This window comes from Alligator mississippiensis, chromosome 11 (assembly GCF_030867095.1).
Source record: "Alligator mississippiensis isolate rAllMis1 chromosome 11, rAllMis1, whole genome shotgun sequence".
In the NCBI taxonomy this organism is placed as follows: Eukaryota; Metazoa; Chordata; order Crocodylia; family Alligatoridae; genus Alligator; species Alligator mississippiensis.
Window position 1 is genome coordinate 60,467,729 of NC_081834.1, and position 12,763 is coordinate 60,480,491.

At 46.0% G+C, this 12,763-nt stretch overlaps 1 pseudogene; it reads right to left on the bottom strand.

Moving 5' to 3' along the window:
- Positions 1-268: 268 nt before the first annotated feature.
- LOC132244166 (acidic leucine-rich nuclear phosphoprotein 32 family member E-like) lies at positions 269-7,478 on the bottom strand (annotated as a pseudogene).
- Positions 7,479-12,763: the final 5,285 nt, after the last annotated feature.

Here is a 12,763-nt window from a genome sequence, read left to right on the forward strand (position 1 = left end):
CCTTCCAGCACACTCGCGTCTATGCACATCCCACAGCCTCTCCACTCGATGTAGGGACGTGTTACAGGTACCTCAAATGGTGGGCACCCCACCCCTTGAATGGTAAGGGTCCTCCCCCCCAGGATTATAGCTGCAGGTGACACAAGGCTGGCATTGATTAATGACACACTGGACCCTGTGTCCAGCTCCCCAACAAGGTTCTCCCCGTTGGGGAGAAAATGCCATTTCCCAGTTGGTCTAATAAAAGGTATCATTTTGAAACCAAGAGTTCTAGTTTTTGGTATGTCTTTATGTCTCAGACAAACAGGACTACCAAGTACACCTTTAAACGTAAAAGATTTTTTTTGCCCATTTCATCCAAGGGTTACGTGGTATTACAGATGAGCTGAACAGATGTGCCATAAGCTGACAATGGCAGCGAGCTGAGATTTGCTAATTTACAGATGCCAAAAGAATGGACATGTTGTTTAAAAAAACAAAACAAACAGCTTTCACGCTTTGCAGAACCTGCCTTCTTCCCCCTCATCGCCACCTTCTTCGACGTAATCGTCATCATCATCTTCATCCTTCAAGATACAGAATATTAAGAGATTTTTTAAAAACTACCGTATGCTTAGGTTGTAATGACATGTGCTTTGCAGAAGATTAAAACAGCACTTTGAGGTTTAAAGATCATGTTTAATTTCTGTTTTTATTACTAGACATTTGTACAGACCAGAGTCCCAATTTACTATATTACACTTATCAGGTTAGCAAAGATGTACAAAACCAAGGCTGGAGTCTTTTATTTGGAGTCTTTTTCTGCTGTTACTTCTGATCTACCAATAATGATTATGCCAACTAGCTGTGAAAATGTCTCAAGAAGAGTATTACAAAATTCAGTGGCCCACAACAGCAACAGCTGAGAAGAACCCTTTTTGTCGGTAACGGAAGTCAAACAAGAAGGGAGAAAAAAGAGTTTATACATCCAGAGCTGTTTTGTTTCGAAACAAAACAAAAGTTGCTTTCTAAATGGGGTAACTGGACAAATTTAGGCCACTTGGCTACATGAAATCCTAGAAATGTTACACACATACACCGAGATCTCCAGTAGTATAAGTGCAATAGCAGGAACTGAGGACAAACTAAACCTTTTTTTGCATGTAGGTAATATCTTTGCAAATATATTATCTGCCAAATGAAATGCTTTACAACATCTGGTAAAAGTTTAAAGGCATTTAGCAATTCATTCTGGAATTTCATCTTTAACCGACACGTAAATTTAGGATGTGCTTTTGCTGGATTTATTCAAGTTCAGGTTTAGCTGGTGTATAATTATGCTGATTCCAGTCCTCATTTTCCCTTTCCAAAATATACTGAAATTGTTAAGACGGGACTTTCTGAACCGTGTGCGCTTAATGTTGGCTACTGCCTACTCCCCAGCAACAACAAATGAAAGGAGTCCTTCCTCTGTTACCAAGCTGTGTTGTGGTAACATTAGGAGTACTTTAGTTCCCAATTTCTTTAGCCCATGCTGCAGTTCTTCACCTCCTGGCAGCCGCCGTACACAGAAGCCACTAAGTATATTGAGGTTTCTACCAATATTGCCACCCCCACCAATCAAGTGTTCATTCATTTTCTCAAAGAATTACTGCCAAGTTCTTACTCAGATCCTCAAATGAGATTTCGTTTTTAGCTTTGGAAGGGGGTTTTTCTCCTCAAAATCTGACCTGGTGACCTGGTAGATAACAACACTAATTCTTCAAGGCAGTGCAGTAATGAACCTTGAAGCATTTCACTGAGCAAGACAATGCAGAATACCAAAGAGAAGTGGCTCTCCTACTGCAACGCACTTTTTTGATAGTAAAAGGTCTCCCTCTAAAGTAGCCTATGGCTCACATCTGATAGTGGATTTACACGGTTCTGCTTAGAGAAGTTTAAATTATTACACATGTATAATCAGACAGTGTCAAGGAAATCCTAAGTCTTACAGTGGAAAAGGGAAAGTTCTACCTGGATCTCCTTCATCATCAGGTATAAAAGACCAACTTCTTCCTCCTCTTCACCCTCCCCCAAATCTGAACCCGCATCATCTTCATCTTCTTCGTATTCTCCTGGTGGACCAGCTTCATCTTCATCTTCTTCATCCTCCTCATCCCCTTCTGAAAGGCAGGTAATTAATTCCTTACAGCTTCACTTAAACCTCAAAGGCTCGTTTGTAAACTCATCTTAAATAAGCTTCTAAAAACCGAATGAGCTACAGAATCAAATATGAAAATGACGGGTACAAAAAAAAAGCAAAAGCTTTTGGTATCAGCAATAAAACGACTGCTTTTATATAGTTATGTCTCAGTAAAAAGATTTGTACTCATGTTTTCCTACGTGCAACTCTCCTTTAACTGTGCACAGCACCCATGACTACACTGTTTGCAAGTGCATTCCCCCCGCCCTCATTACTCAACAGAAGCAGTATTTGATACTGGCCTACACTTCAAAAATGTAGCTGATTTGTGCTCCAGCAGTTGCACAGTCACTCTAGTTCCAATTTTATATTTAGATACCGACTGAATGGCATAACTCATGACTGCATGTTTAGAGAAGTTACCTTCATCATCCTCGTCTTCCGAGTCAGGGGCCTCATTATCTTTCTGATCAAACCCATCTAGGTAGGCGATCTGTTGAAGCAGCTCAAAAACGCTTTCCCTGTAATCCTCCAGGTTTGTGACATCACAGTTGAACAAGTCCAGGCTCTTCAAGTTTTTGAGATTTTGCTGAAAATGAATGAAAAATGACTCACTGAGATGAAATAACTATTTGGTACCTCCAAGTACTGGACTGTTGCCTCCTAAATGTCATTGATTTTACTACGTATACCTACTACCTTCTTTTCTCCTTTGCTGTTCCCCATTGTCCAGAGTTCATTTAAGAAGTCTTGGTGCTGACAGTCAAAGTTCCTTCCCCATAAGACCAGAGATACCACCTCTCCCTCTACACTTGCTTTTGAAATAGCTGTGACCCAGGTTACTTCCCATTAAGATGCATGTCTTTGTTTCTGGAAGTCCCATATGATCCTATAAATCACCCAGGGCTCTCCCATTCTCTGGGGTCAGCACAGCCAACTGTCCCAGCACCAATCCTACCATGCCTGGTGGACAGACAGCTTTCCATGGCCTGAATGGGGCAGCTATGGGATGTGCTGATAGAGGTAATCCTGCTTAGGGAGTAGGAGATCTGGGTTTTGTAGCCCATTATAATCATTAGCTGCTTGAGGTGTTCTTTTCAATACTTCAGTGATACTAAGAAATTGCGGTTTTGGGGGCCATGTATAAGAGACACCACTTTCAGAGGGTAGTTTTGGCACTTAAACAAGTATGCAACAAGTATAATTAACTTAAATAGAAACAATTTTATCTCTGTGACAACTCGAACCAGTGAGATGCAAGGCAGACTATCATTACCAAGTTTCTAAAACACTTGTTTAGCCTGTGTTTAGTAATAAGAACAGCAAAATTAATCATAAAGATTAGCACCTTGCTTCCAAAAACTTAATTAAAAATTTGTGAACTGTTTTTACTAGGCCACAAACCACTTGTTAAAAATGGTCTTGTGGATACCTTTCATTTACTAACCAAGCAGTTTCACTTCTTTTTCCGCAGAAATCGGTTGTTATTAAAGAAATCACGGTGTCTTTTAATGCGTTTTAACCACTGAAAACAAATACGGGCAATACAGAACTATCGCTGACAGACCACAAGTTTGAATACATCTCCTCCTGTAAACCCCACGGCTGACACAAAATTGATTACTACAGTGTCTTTACAAGTCTGTCTCTAATGAACCATCGGATGATGCATGTATTGCAATAGGTGTAATCAATACTGGCCTAAGGGGGATACAGAAATTCAGAAAAAAGAAGATTCAAATGTTGCCAGAACTGGCAACAAAAAGCTACCCAAGGCTTGGGAAATAGTGAGAGTTTTACTTTTTGCATACTGTTCAGTTCTGTTGAATGTCACACTAAAGCCATCTTGTTTATTATCTTTTTGTGTTTTATTGATTTCCTATTTCAACTGTGTTTGTTGTACTTATCCCTTCTACTTGCAATGACCTTCTATCGTCAGGCACTTACAAACTTTACATTTGCATTCAATGATAAAATTATTGTTATTTCTCTTTTATAATGCTAGAAAGATTCTGACTTCTTTAACACACTGCAATCTTCTAAGAATCTGACTTTGTACTTACAAGGGCTTCCACAGTGCTGAGATCTTTGATTTTGTTGCCACTTAGATTTAGAGGTGTGAGATTTGGACATCTTCCTGCCAGGACCTCTAGGCCTCCCGAAATGACGTTGTCGCTCAATTCCAGCTACAGCGCACAAAAGTTGGATAATTAGATGGTTGGTTTGATTGCTATCAAAATCAAGAGCCTGTATTTTATTGAAAGAACAAATGCATCACAAGACTATTGACTTCCTGTAGAGCCCGTAAAACCTCAGATTACTTGCATAAAATGAAATCTGGTTAAAAACATAGCAACCCATGTTGATCACATGTACGTCTCTTTAGAGCCTAACATTTATTTCAGAAGCTCTTCACACCTGCACTTGAGAGTGATAATTCATTAACTAGTTTCATACTTGGGTGCCGACAGACACTCAAGCACGTTCTACTGTAAGTCGGCAAGTGATCTCACCGATCCCAACTGTTCAGTTAGCATACTTACTATGGTGCAAACTTAAAATATTTCCAGGCTTTATTTTTTACACGGGGATGTGAAACATAGCATTGGATCTTCGTACAGGCTTTAGGTCAACAGACTAGGTTGAAACTGGTTCCTTACAGGTAACGAACAATGATTTCAGTGTTCCCAGCACTTCACCTAATGCGACTGCTCCCGACCCCCTCTCTTTACAACAGACTGGGATGGCCATCGTTAACAGTTTTCAAGTGATGCTTTTTCAGTACTTTGGCTCATTAATGTTTGAAACCAGCTTTAATTACATTCAGGGTCTTAAAGACTTAATTCTTAAGTTCGCAATGTTTAGTAAAACATTTCAATGAGATGCAAACGTGACTGTGACTATGGAAATACGCAAGTAGTTTAACTGTTGCTGTGTTTCAAGGTATACAACTTTGGCAGGAGAGAACCGATGGGTTTTTGTCTGAAGATGCATACCTTTCAGAGCTTACTCAAGGTGGGGAGCTTGGCCAGGGATGTCAGCTCTACGTTGGCCATGCTGAGAAACTCCAGCTCTTTAAAGGAGTCATTCAGACCTTCAATTTCGCCATTGCTGGATCAGCAGTTATCAAGCACTAACTCTGTCACCTTGAAACAAAACAGAACGTCACTTATTACTTTAATAGGGACCCTCAACCAAGCAAGCAATTCGGGCCAAACCAGCAGCCTGACGACAGGCTTTACTTCTCATCTGGGACGACCTGAACTTGAGTTGTCTGAACTCATCGACCATATCAACCTTGAGAGGAAGTAAACAGAGTATGAAGCACCATCACAGAGAACCAGAAGATAAAAACTTAATTTATTTCTGTTAACATGCTGGCTTCAGAAAGCACAACCACCAAGACAGAGTTCACAATCGCAGTCCTTTACCGGGCCGGACAAAAACCCATGGTCCTGGTTCTGATGAAAGCCGGAACAGATGCATCAGAAGAAGCAAGGAGCCAAAAGCCAACTAGGCAATTACAGAATGACCTACGCATATAGTTTCCTTCCAGAGCCATCACTTAATGGTTGCTTCATGCCCAGATGAGGGTTTATATTCCCATTCACTATTTAAAATAAGGGGGTATAGCCTCGCTTGCCAGAAAAAAGCACCAAATCCTCTTGCAAACTCTATAGCTTTGACCCTCAAAATATTGAGGCAGAGAGTACCATAGGTTAATAATGCACCAGACTGAAGCATTTGCTTCTTCATTCTAGATGCATTTACTCTGTGTCGCTGAACGTCCTGTAGGGAAAAATCCATTTTCTGCTTGTCCGTCCTCCATGTCCCCAACGGTGGGTTGACCACAGTTGCTAGTTTACCAATCCGGCTGCAAACAAAAAGGATTAAACGCAACACCAGTCTGGGAAGTTCAGCTCTGAAAGATTCATCTGTAGAGAGGACTAAAAAAGTCACTTGTTCACTGGCGACTTCTGAGTTATTTTGGTGGGCACGAGCTGCTCATTTGTTTCAAGTTTACAATCTTATTTCATGTTGCTGCAGAAAAAGGTGACCAGAGAGACCAGCTTTGAATTGTTTCGTGGTTTCCAAGTCCCAAAGTTGTTCAGGCTTTGCCCTGAAGAAAAGGGAAAGACTGAAACCATTTTGGGGGGGTGGGGGGGGGGGGGTAACTCCAGCCACAGTTAAAAGGCTTTAAAAAAATAATCCGACACAGTCAACTTGTTAAGAAATACACTGTTTATCGGAGTAGTTTTTATGCAGGGAATCTTTGTGCCGTCAGTCACCCAGGCCGGGGTGGAGTAAAAGCACTTTGCAATATCAACCTATCTGGACTTCATTCTTGGGGAGAGCAAGACACGCCAGTCGATAGCGTCCTTACTGACCTAAATGCAAAAACATCTGCTGGAGCGACAAATCATTTGTTGGCCGAGTTCAACTTGCAGCCTCCGCTTCCCTGCTGTTAATCAGCCTGCTCTCCATGCAGCTGGCACTGCAGTCAATGAAGTTACTACAGGAGATTAAGTAAAACCACGACCCTCTCCTAAAAAGCAAAGCGCGGCCACAATCTTTCCCTACGCAGCAGGGGAAAAACCATGCAGCAGATACCACCTGCCTACAGCCACCTCGGGGCGTGGGGGTGGAAAAAAAGTGTTTTTTTTTCTTTTTTTTTTTGAAAATGGATTCGGTGCCGCTACGACCTGTTCGCAACCTCCACCAGCGAGAAGGTAAAAATAACTGAAGACCCGTCCTGCCAGCAACGCCAGCGCGGGAGGGATGGGCGAGCGGGGGACACGCGACTTCGGGCTTCTCCCCGCCCCGAAGAAAAGCAGCTGTCCATTTATTCATTTATTTTTAACAAGGATACTTTAACACGTCCCCCCCCAAAACTCACCCCCAAACACAACCGAGAAACTGATGGCGGGCGCATCGCGGGGGAGGACCCAGACTCGGAGATCACCCAAGGAAAAAGGGGGAGGCGGAAAAGAAAAGCAAGTTCCTAATTCCCCGAAAATCAGCCGAACAACGAGAACAGATGCCCGCAGCAGCGACCGCGGCGAGCCCGTGCCCCGCGCAGGGGCTTCCAGCCCTCCTTCACTTTTCTACAAGCAGCGCAGGGGGCAGAAGAAGCCTTTGGCCCGTCCAAAAACAATCTTATTGTTGCAATAATAATAATGATAATAATAATACGCGGTCAGGAGGTGAATAATTAGGAGAACGCACCACAAGGCACAACTGCGTAGTAAGGAGCACGCCGAGGAGGGGTGTTTTGGGGCCCGGGGCTGCTCCATGCCGGGTCGGGGCACGCGCAGCGCCGGGCACCGCCGCGACATGGCGGCCCCGAGCTCACCTTCTCGGGCGCGCGGTTCCTCAGCTCCAGCACCACGCGCTTCATCACCTCCACGGCCGAGCCCGCGCGGGCAGGGAGACCTGGGCCGCCGCCGCCGCCGGCCGGAGCTCCGCGCTGCTCAGCGGCCGGGCGCGCACTGAGCCTCCATGCCATGGCGCGCCGCGCCCCCTCGCCCAGGACACGCCCCCCGCGGCCGGCGAGGTGGGGCCAAGGAAGGGGCGAGCGCTTCCTCTCGCTACGCCGCTTCCCATTGGAGGAGCGGCGCGGCGGCGGCCGATTGGCTCCGCCGGACGCCCGTCGAGGCTCCGAGCTCTTAAATGCGACTGTTGGCAGCGGCTGGGTGCCATTCCGTGTGACGCGGTTGGGTGGTTTGGTCGGCCTGGTCAGGGCTGGGCGGCTGGAAGCAGACTAATGAGGTGTTATAGGCGCTAGAAAAGGAAAAGGGACGTGTCTAGGTGTTCGGTGCGAAGGCAGAGATTAGCCGAATGACGGGCTAAAGATAACACTGTGTTTAGTGAAAACTGCAGCAAGGAGCTGGCAGATACTTGTGCAAGGGGCTTGAAAGAGGAGGGGTGCTGTTGGGACCTGCTGGCTTCCGGTCCTGATTCCCAAACGAAGGCTTTCTGTTTCGATTGGGGCGCGCGGCGTCTGGGGTGTCGCTTTTGCGGGTGCTGCGCGTGCCGGGTAGTGCTTAGCCCTGTTCGGCGTGCACGCCTGATTCACCAGAGGAGAAACGTGGGGGCTTTCATACAGGAATCAACAGTTCAAAGCCTTGCGGTGTTGGGGGCTTTCTCAGCGCTTTGCGACGGGGCAAAAATGATTTGTGACAAAAAACCCACTCGGGTGAAATGGGCAGTTTCTGAGGGGCGCCGAAAGGGACGCCTGACGTCTAGGAAACTGGAGAGCCGTGGGTTTAGTTCAGTGCTGTGGAAATACCCGGTTGTTGGGGTGTGCAAGGGCAGCGGACGTGCTCAGAAAGGCTGCCAAATCCCAAGAGCTGTTGGCTCCTGCCAGCCTTGTGGCCTCGCCATCTCTCGGGTTTAGGGGGAACGGGCAACGCAGACTGGCGTGCTTGATTAGTGCGAGGGACTGGTACGACGAGAGCCCCGACACAATAGACGCCGTGAAGACGAGGACTGCAGGCGTGTGTCGGGGGTAGCGGTGAAGCTTCGAAGGACAGAGAATAGCGCGGTCGGGGTCAATGAGCGGCAGAGATTTGACCTGTCAAGAAGACCAGAGTTTAGGCTGCAGTCGGTATTGGGCCGTGAAGCCCTAGGCAGCAGTTAACAAACAATGTGGGTGTCAAGGAAAAAAACCCACCTGGGATGCTGCGTAGCCTGGGTGTCGGGTCTGGCAGGCAGCGTCTTGCTGCCCTTGGACTTCTGGTCGTGGCTCTGAAAGGGAACGTGCTGAAGTTCAGGTTGCAGTATTGAAGGGAGTCATGTAACTGCTCCCTCCCTCCAAAGTTTGAAACTACTTGCAGAAAACTTATTATTATGTTTTTCTTGCGCTTAACTTCTCATACTTATCGTTAAGAGTAAAAAAGAACGTACCGGGACACCAGAGGCCGAACGCAGCACCCCCTCGTGGCGAAGGGGATTAGTTCCAAGTCTTTGGAGTCAGGCTCTGAGTAGTGTTATTTTAAGGTGCTAAATGGACTTTAAAGAAATGGAAAATCCTGGGTCATGCAAACAAACGGAGCTGCGTCGATGTAAATGGGAACTTTTGTTTCGTCTGTGCGTGCCCTAAGGCAGCAAGTACTTCGAGGTGCTCTCAGGGGCCCTGTGGTCTGTGGCTGCCGCGCAGAAGGGCTGTGGCATTAGGCTAGCCCCTCCCACTTACATTGGTCTCCTGGAGGGTGACTAAACCCCGTAATGCCTGGGTGGGATGGGAGTGGAGCTGATGGATGGGGAAGTAGCTCTCAGGACCCGCTTTATGCGAAGGGAGCGGCTCTTCTGCAGAGCCAGCAGGGAAGCAACACATGCCCCTACCCCATAACCCCTCATGCAGTGGGTGATACTGGCAGGGCAGGAGCAGCACAAACCCTCAGACATGAGCTGTGGGCCCTCCTTACAGATCAGTTCAACTTCAATTAAATTTATTAAGGATTGTGGTTGAAAGCCATGCTCCCAAAAACATGAGAAACATGCAACCATAATAAAAAATAAATTTAAGCAAAAAATAACGAATACAAATGTAATAATAAAATATAGCTAACCATTGGAAATAAACGTTTATTATTCATACTCCGGACATTAACGTAATCGAATAGAAATATAGTGATAAATCAGGTCATGAATCTATAAAAATGTTATAGATAGGCCTACAATTGACTCACACTTTATCACTGTATTTGATTTTACTATCAGCCTCATCAACAGTAAAGAATGTTTAGCTCTGATCGCTGTAGCCTTATAAGCAAAAATTGCAAGACGGCTTACTAAGTATAGATCTGTTTGCTGGAAAAGTCAAATTAATTTCTCTCTGTTTGAAAAGTATTTCTGCAAGAATGGTGATAGATACTTTCTTCATACGTTGTCATATGAAGAACATTTTAAAACCTAATGGATCGCTTCCAGAGCTCCTAGTGGAGTTGGGCTCTTGGAATGGGAAGTGGACACTCAGCCAAAACAGTTGTAGGCAGCTCTTCAGTCCTGAGTCTAGTCAAAGAGGATCACCATTTATTGTTGAGATCCAGCTGTAAATACCTTCCCCGCCCCCCCCCCGCCCAATTCTTAGATTATAGAATCTAATCCCATCTCTAATCTCAAAAGAGAGTTGGAGGAAGACCCAAAAGAGCTCCAAGAAACTTATTCTGAGATATGTCTACATGGTTACTGGCAGCGTAACCCCATACTTCAGCACCATATAGGATCTGAGATTCAACTTTGACTTGATATACTAATACAGGATCTTAGACTGATGATCCTCCTGCTGTGGTCTCATACAGTTTCTTTATAGCCACGACTGGTTGGGCTGCCTCAGTTCTAAACGACTGAACGTGGTGTTTGTTTCCATGATGGAAAAACTGTAAACCTCGTACCCAAGTACCCATAGGTTTTAACAACTTTGAGTTCACTTCCCCGCGTGTTCCACGGTTATTGCATCAAACAGCTTCCCCAAGACATTATTTTGGGTTTATCATAATTTATCTTTAAATTGTTCTGTCCACAGAAGATACTGAAAAGTTGTAATTGCTCTCTGTAACCCAATGGGGGTTCTTGACAATGTAATGGTGTCATCCACGTACATCAAAACAGGATTTGGAATTACTAGTAATTTTGGGGGGTGAAAATGAGCATCCTGCATGTTTCTGATAATGTCATTCATGTAACGAAGGGGCCGAAATACATCCTTGTCTAACCAACCCCCTTCTGTAGCTGAAATTTCTGTGCAAGTTTGACCCTCAGGCCCCTGCTAACTTGGACCCATGTATCTTTGTAATATTCTATCAGCAGGTGCAAAAGAGAAGGGTCAATCCCATAATTCAACAATTTCTCCCAAAGTTTAATTCCATCTGTACTGTCAAAAGCTTTAATGAACATATAATCAATGGTACTTGATCCCCTAACAGTGGTCTAGGTTGAATTCTTTGAGGTAATGTTAGGGTAGGATACATTAATTGATCTTGAATTCAAAGTTAACGGTAGTTTCTGTAATCTTAGACTTGCGTTATTAATCCCTAATATCATTGAATGGTGGAACGCCAATTCCCTCCTCACTGATCCAACTCCAGAGGCATCTTCGTGTTGATGCCACCTGTAGGGTCCCTTCCTGCCGTGAGCCATTGCTCCTGCCCCTGGTCCTGTGCCGGAGGAACAGCCGCCCTGTCTCCACCTACCTGGCCACATCATATGGGTTGGGGGGGTGGTGACATGAGCCACGGATGGGCCTGTTCCCATGAGGGATTGGGGCCCCCAAGTGTTGCCTCATCCCAGAGCCAATCTCCAGAGGTGCTGAGCAGCCCCAGGTCCAGCTGAAGTTGCTGGAGACCAGAGGTGCTTGGCCCTCCTGCAGATCCAGCCCTGGGTGTCTCAGGCTGGGCTCCCAGATGCTGCGGCAGCTCCCGCGGGGGCTAATACCACCTCAGGCTCTGTCATTGCTCGATTGCTTAGATTCCACGACTAATATGGGTAGCTTATTCCAATGCCTGATGGCTCTCCTATCAGCACATCAATATTTCTTAGCTTTTAGAAGAAGATTGGATTAGTTCGATGCATTCAAGCTGGCCATTCTTGCCAGGAGTGTACGCAGCGGCAGAAGCCACCCTTTTCCCATCCCCATCTCCCCAGATAAGTCCCTCATGGCTCCGTCCTGCTCCCGCCGCAGCTGGGGAGCGCCTCTTGGCGTCCCCTTTGCTTAAGCACCCAGGGCGGTCGCCCCACTCGCCCCCCGCCTTGCTACGGCACTGCTGGAGGCCACATCCTTGGAGCATGCCAATGTGATGAGGTGGAGATGCTGAGGCTGTACCGCTGTGCAGCGTAAGCAGGATGCCACGCAGTGCCTGGAAAAATGGGCCATTGATTCCTTCAGTAATAAAGCAAGGTAGAGTTGCGCCTTTATCAACTAATTAAATAAGACAAATATGCATAGAGAGCATAAGCTTTCCAAATATATAGACAGACAGACAGAGCACAAGCCTCTTTCTATCTTATTTCATCTAGAACCCGACATCTGACTGACTCTCATGGCTCGGCACCTCTTCCCTTTCTCTGCACCCTTCGTGATTTCGCAGAAATCAGCACCCACGAAAGCAGGGAATCCCGTCTGACCTCACCCATGGGGAAACGGGGGCAAAAAAAACACCTGGAGCACATTCATCAAGAACCACCTTTACTAAGAGAGACAGAGAAAAATATCACATCCGAAATATATGGAAGGACACATGGTTATCAATCCACTGCCGACAGGTCAGGGCACAGTGCTGGAGCCCTGTCATGCTGGAGGTCTGGAACTTGTAGCCACAAAGGTGTTGTAGGATGTCCCCACGTTGAAGAGGGTGAAAGGCAGGTGCCAAATGCACTCTCTCTCAGTGCTGTTCCCATGGGAAGGACCTAGAGATGGTGGAATTGCAGGGTGGGATGGGAAGTATAGGACCGTTTCCCAATGCCAACTGTGGGGAGTCAGTGGGTGCCCATTTGTAATGCAGATGGGAAAAGCTAACAGTGCCCTAGAAGAAGACGACCAGGAGGGCGAGCACCTGCCCGAGCCCAGGGAGAAGGTGGATTCCTGGGTGTCCCTCCCAGCAG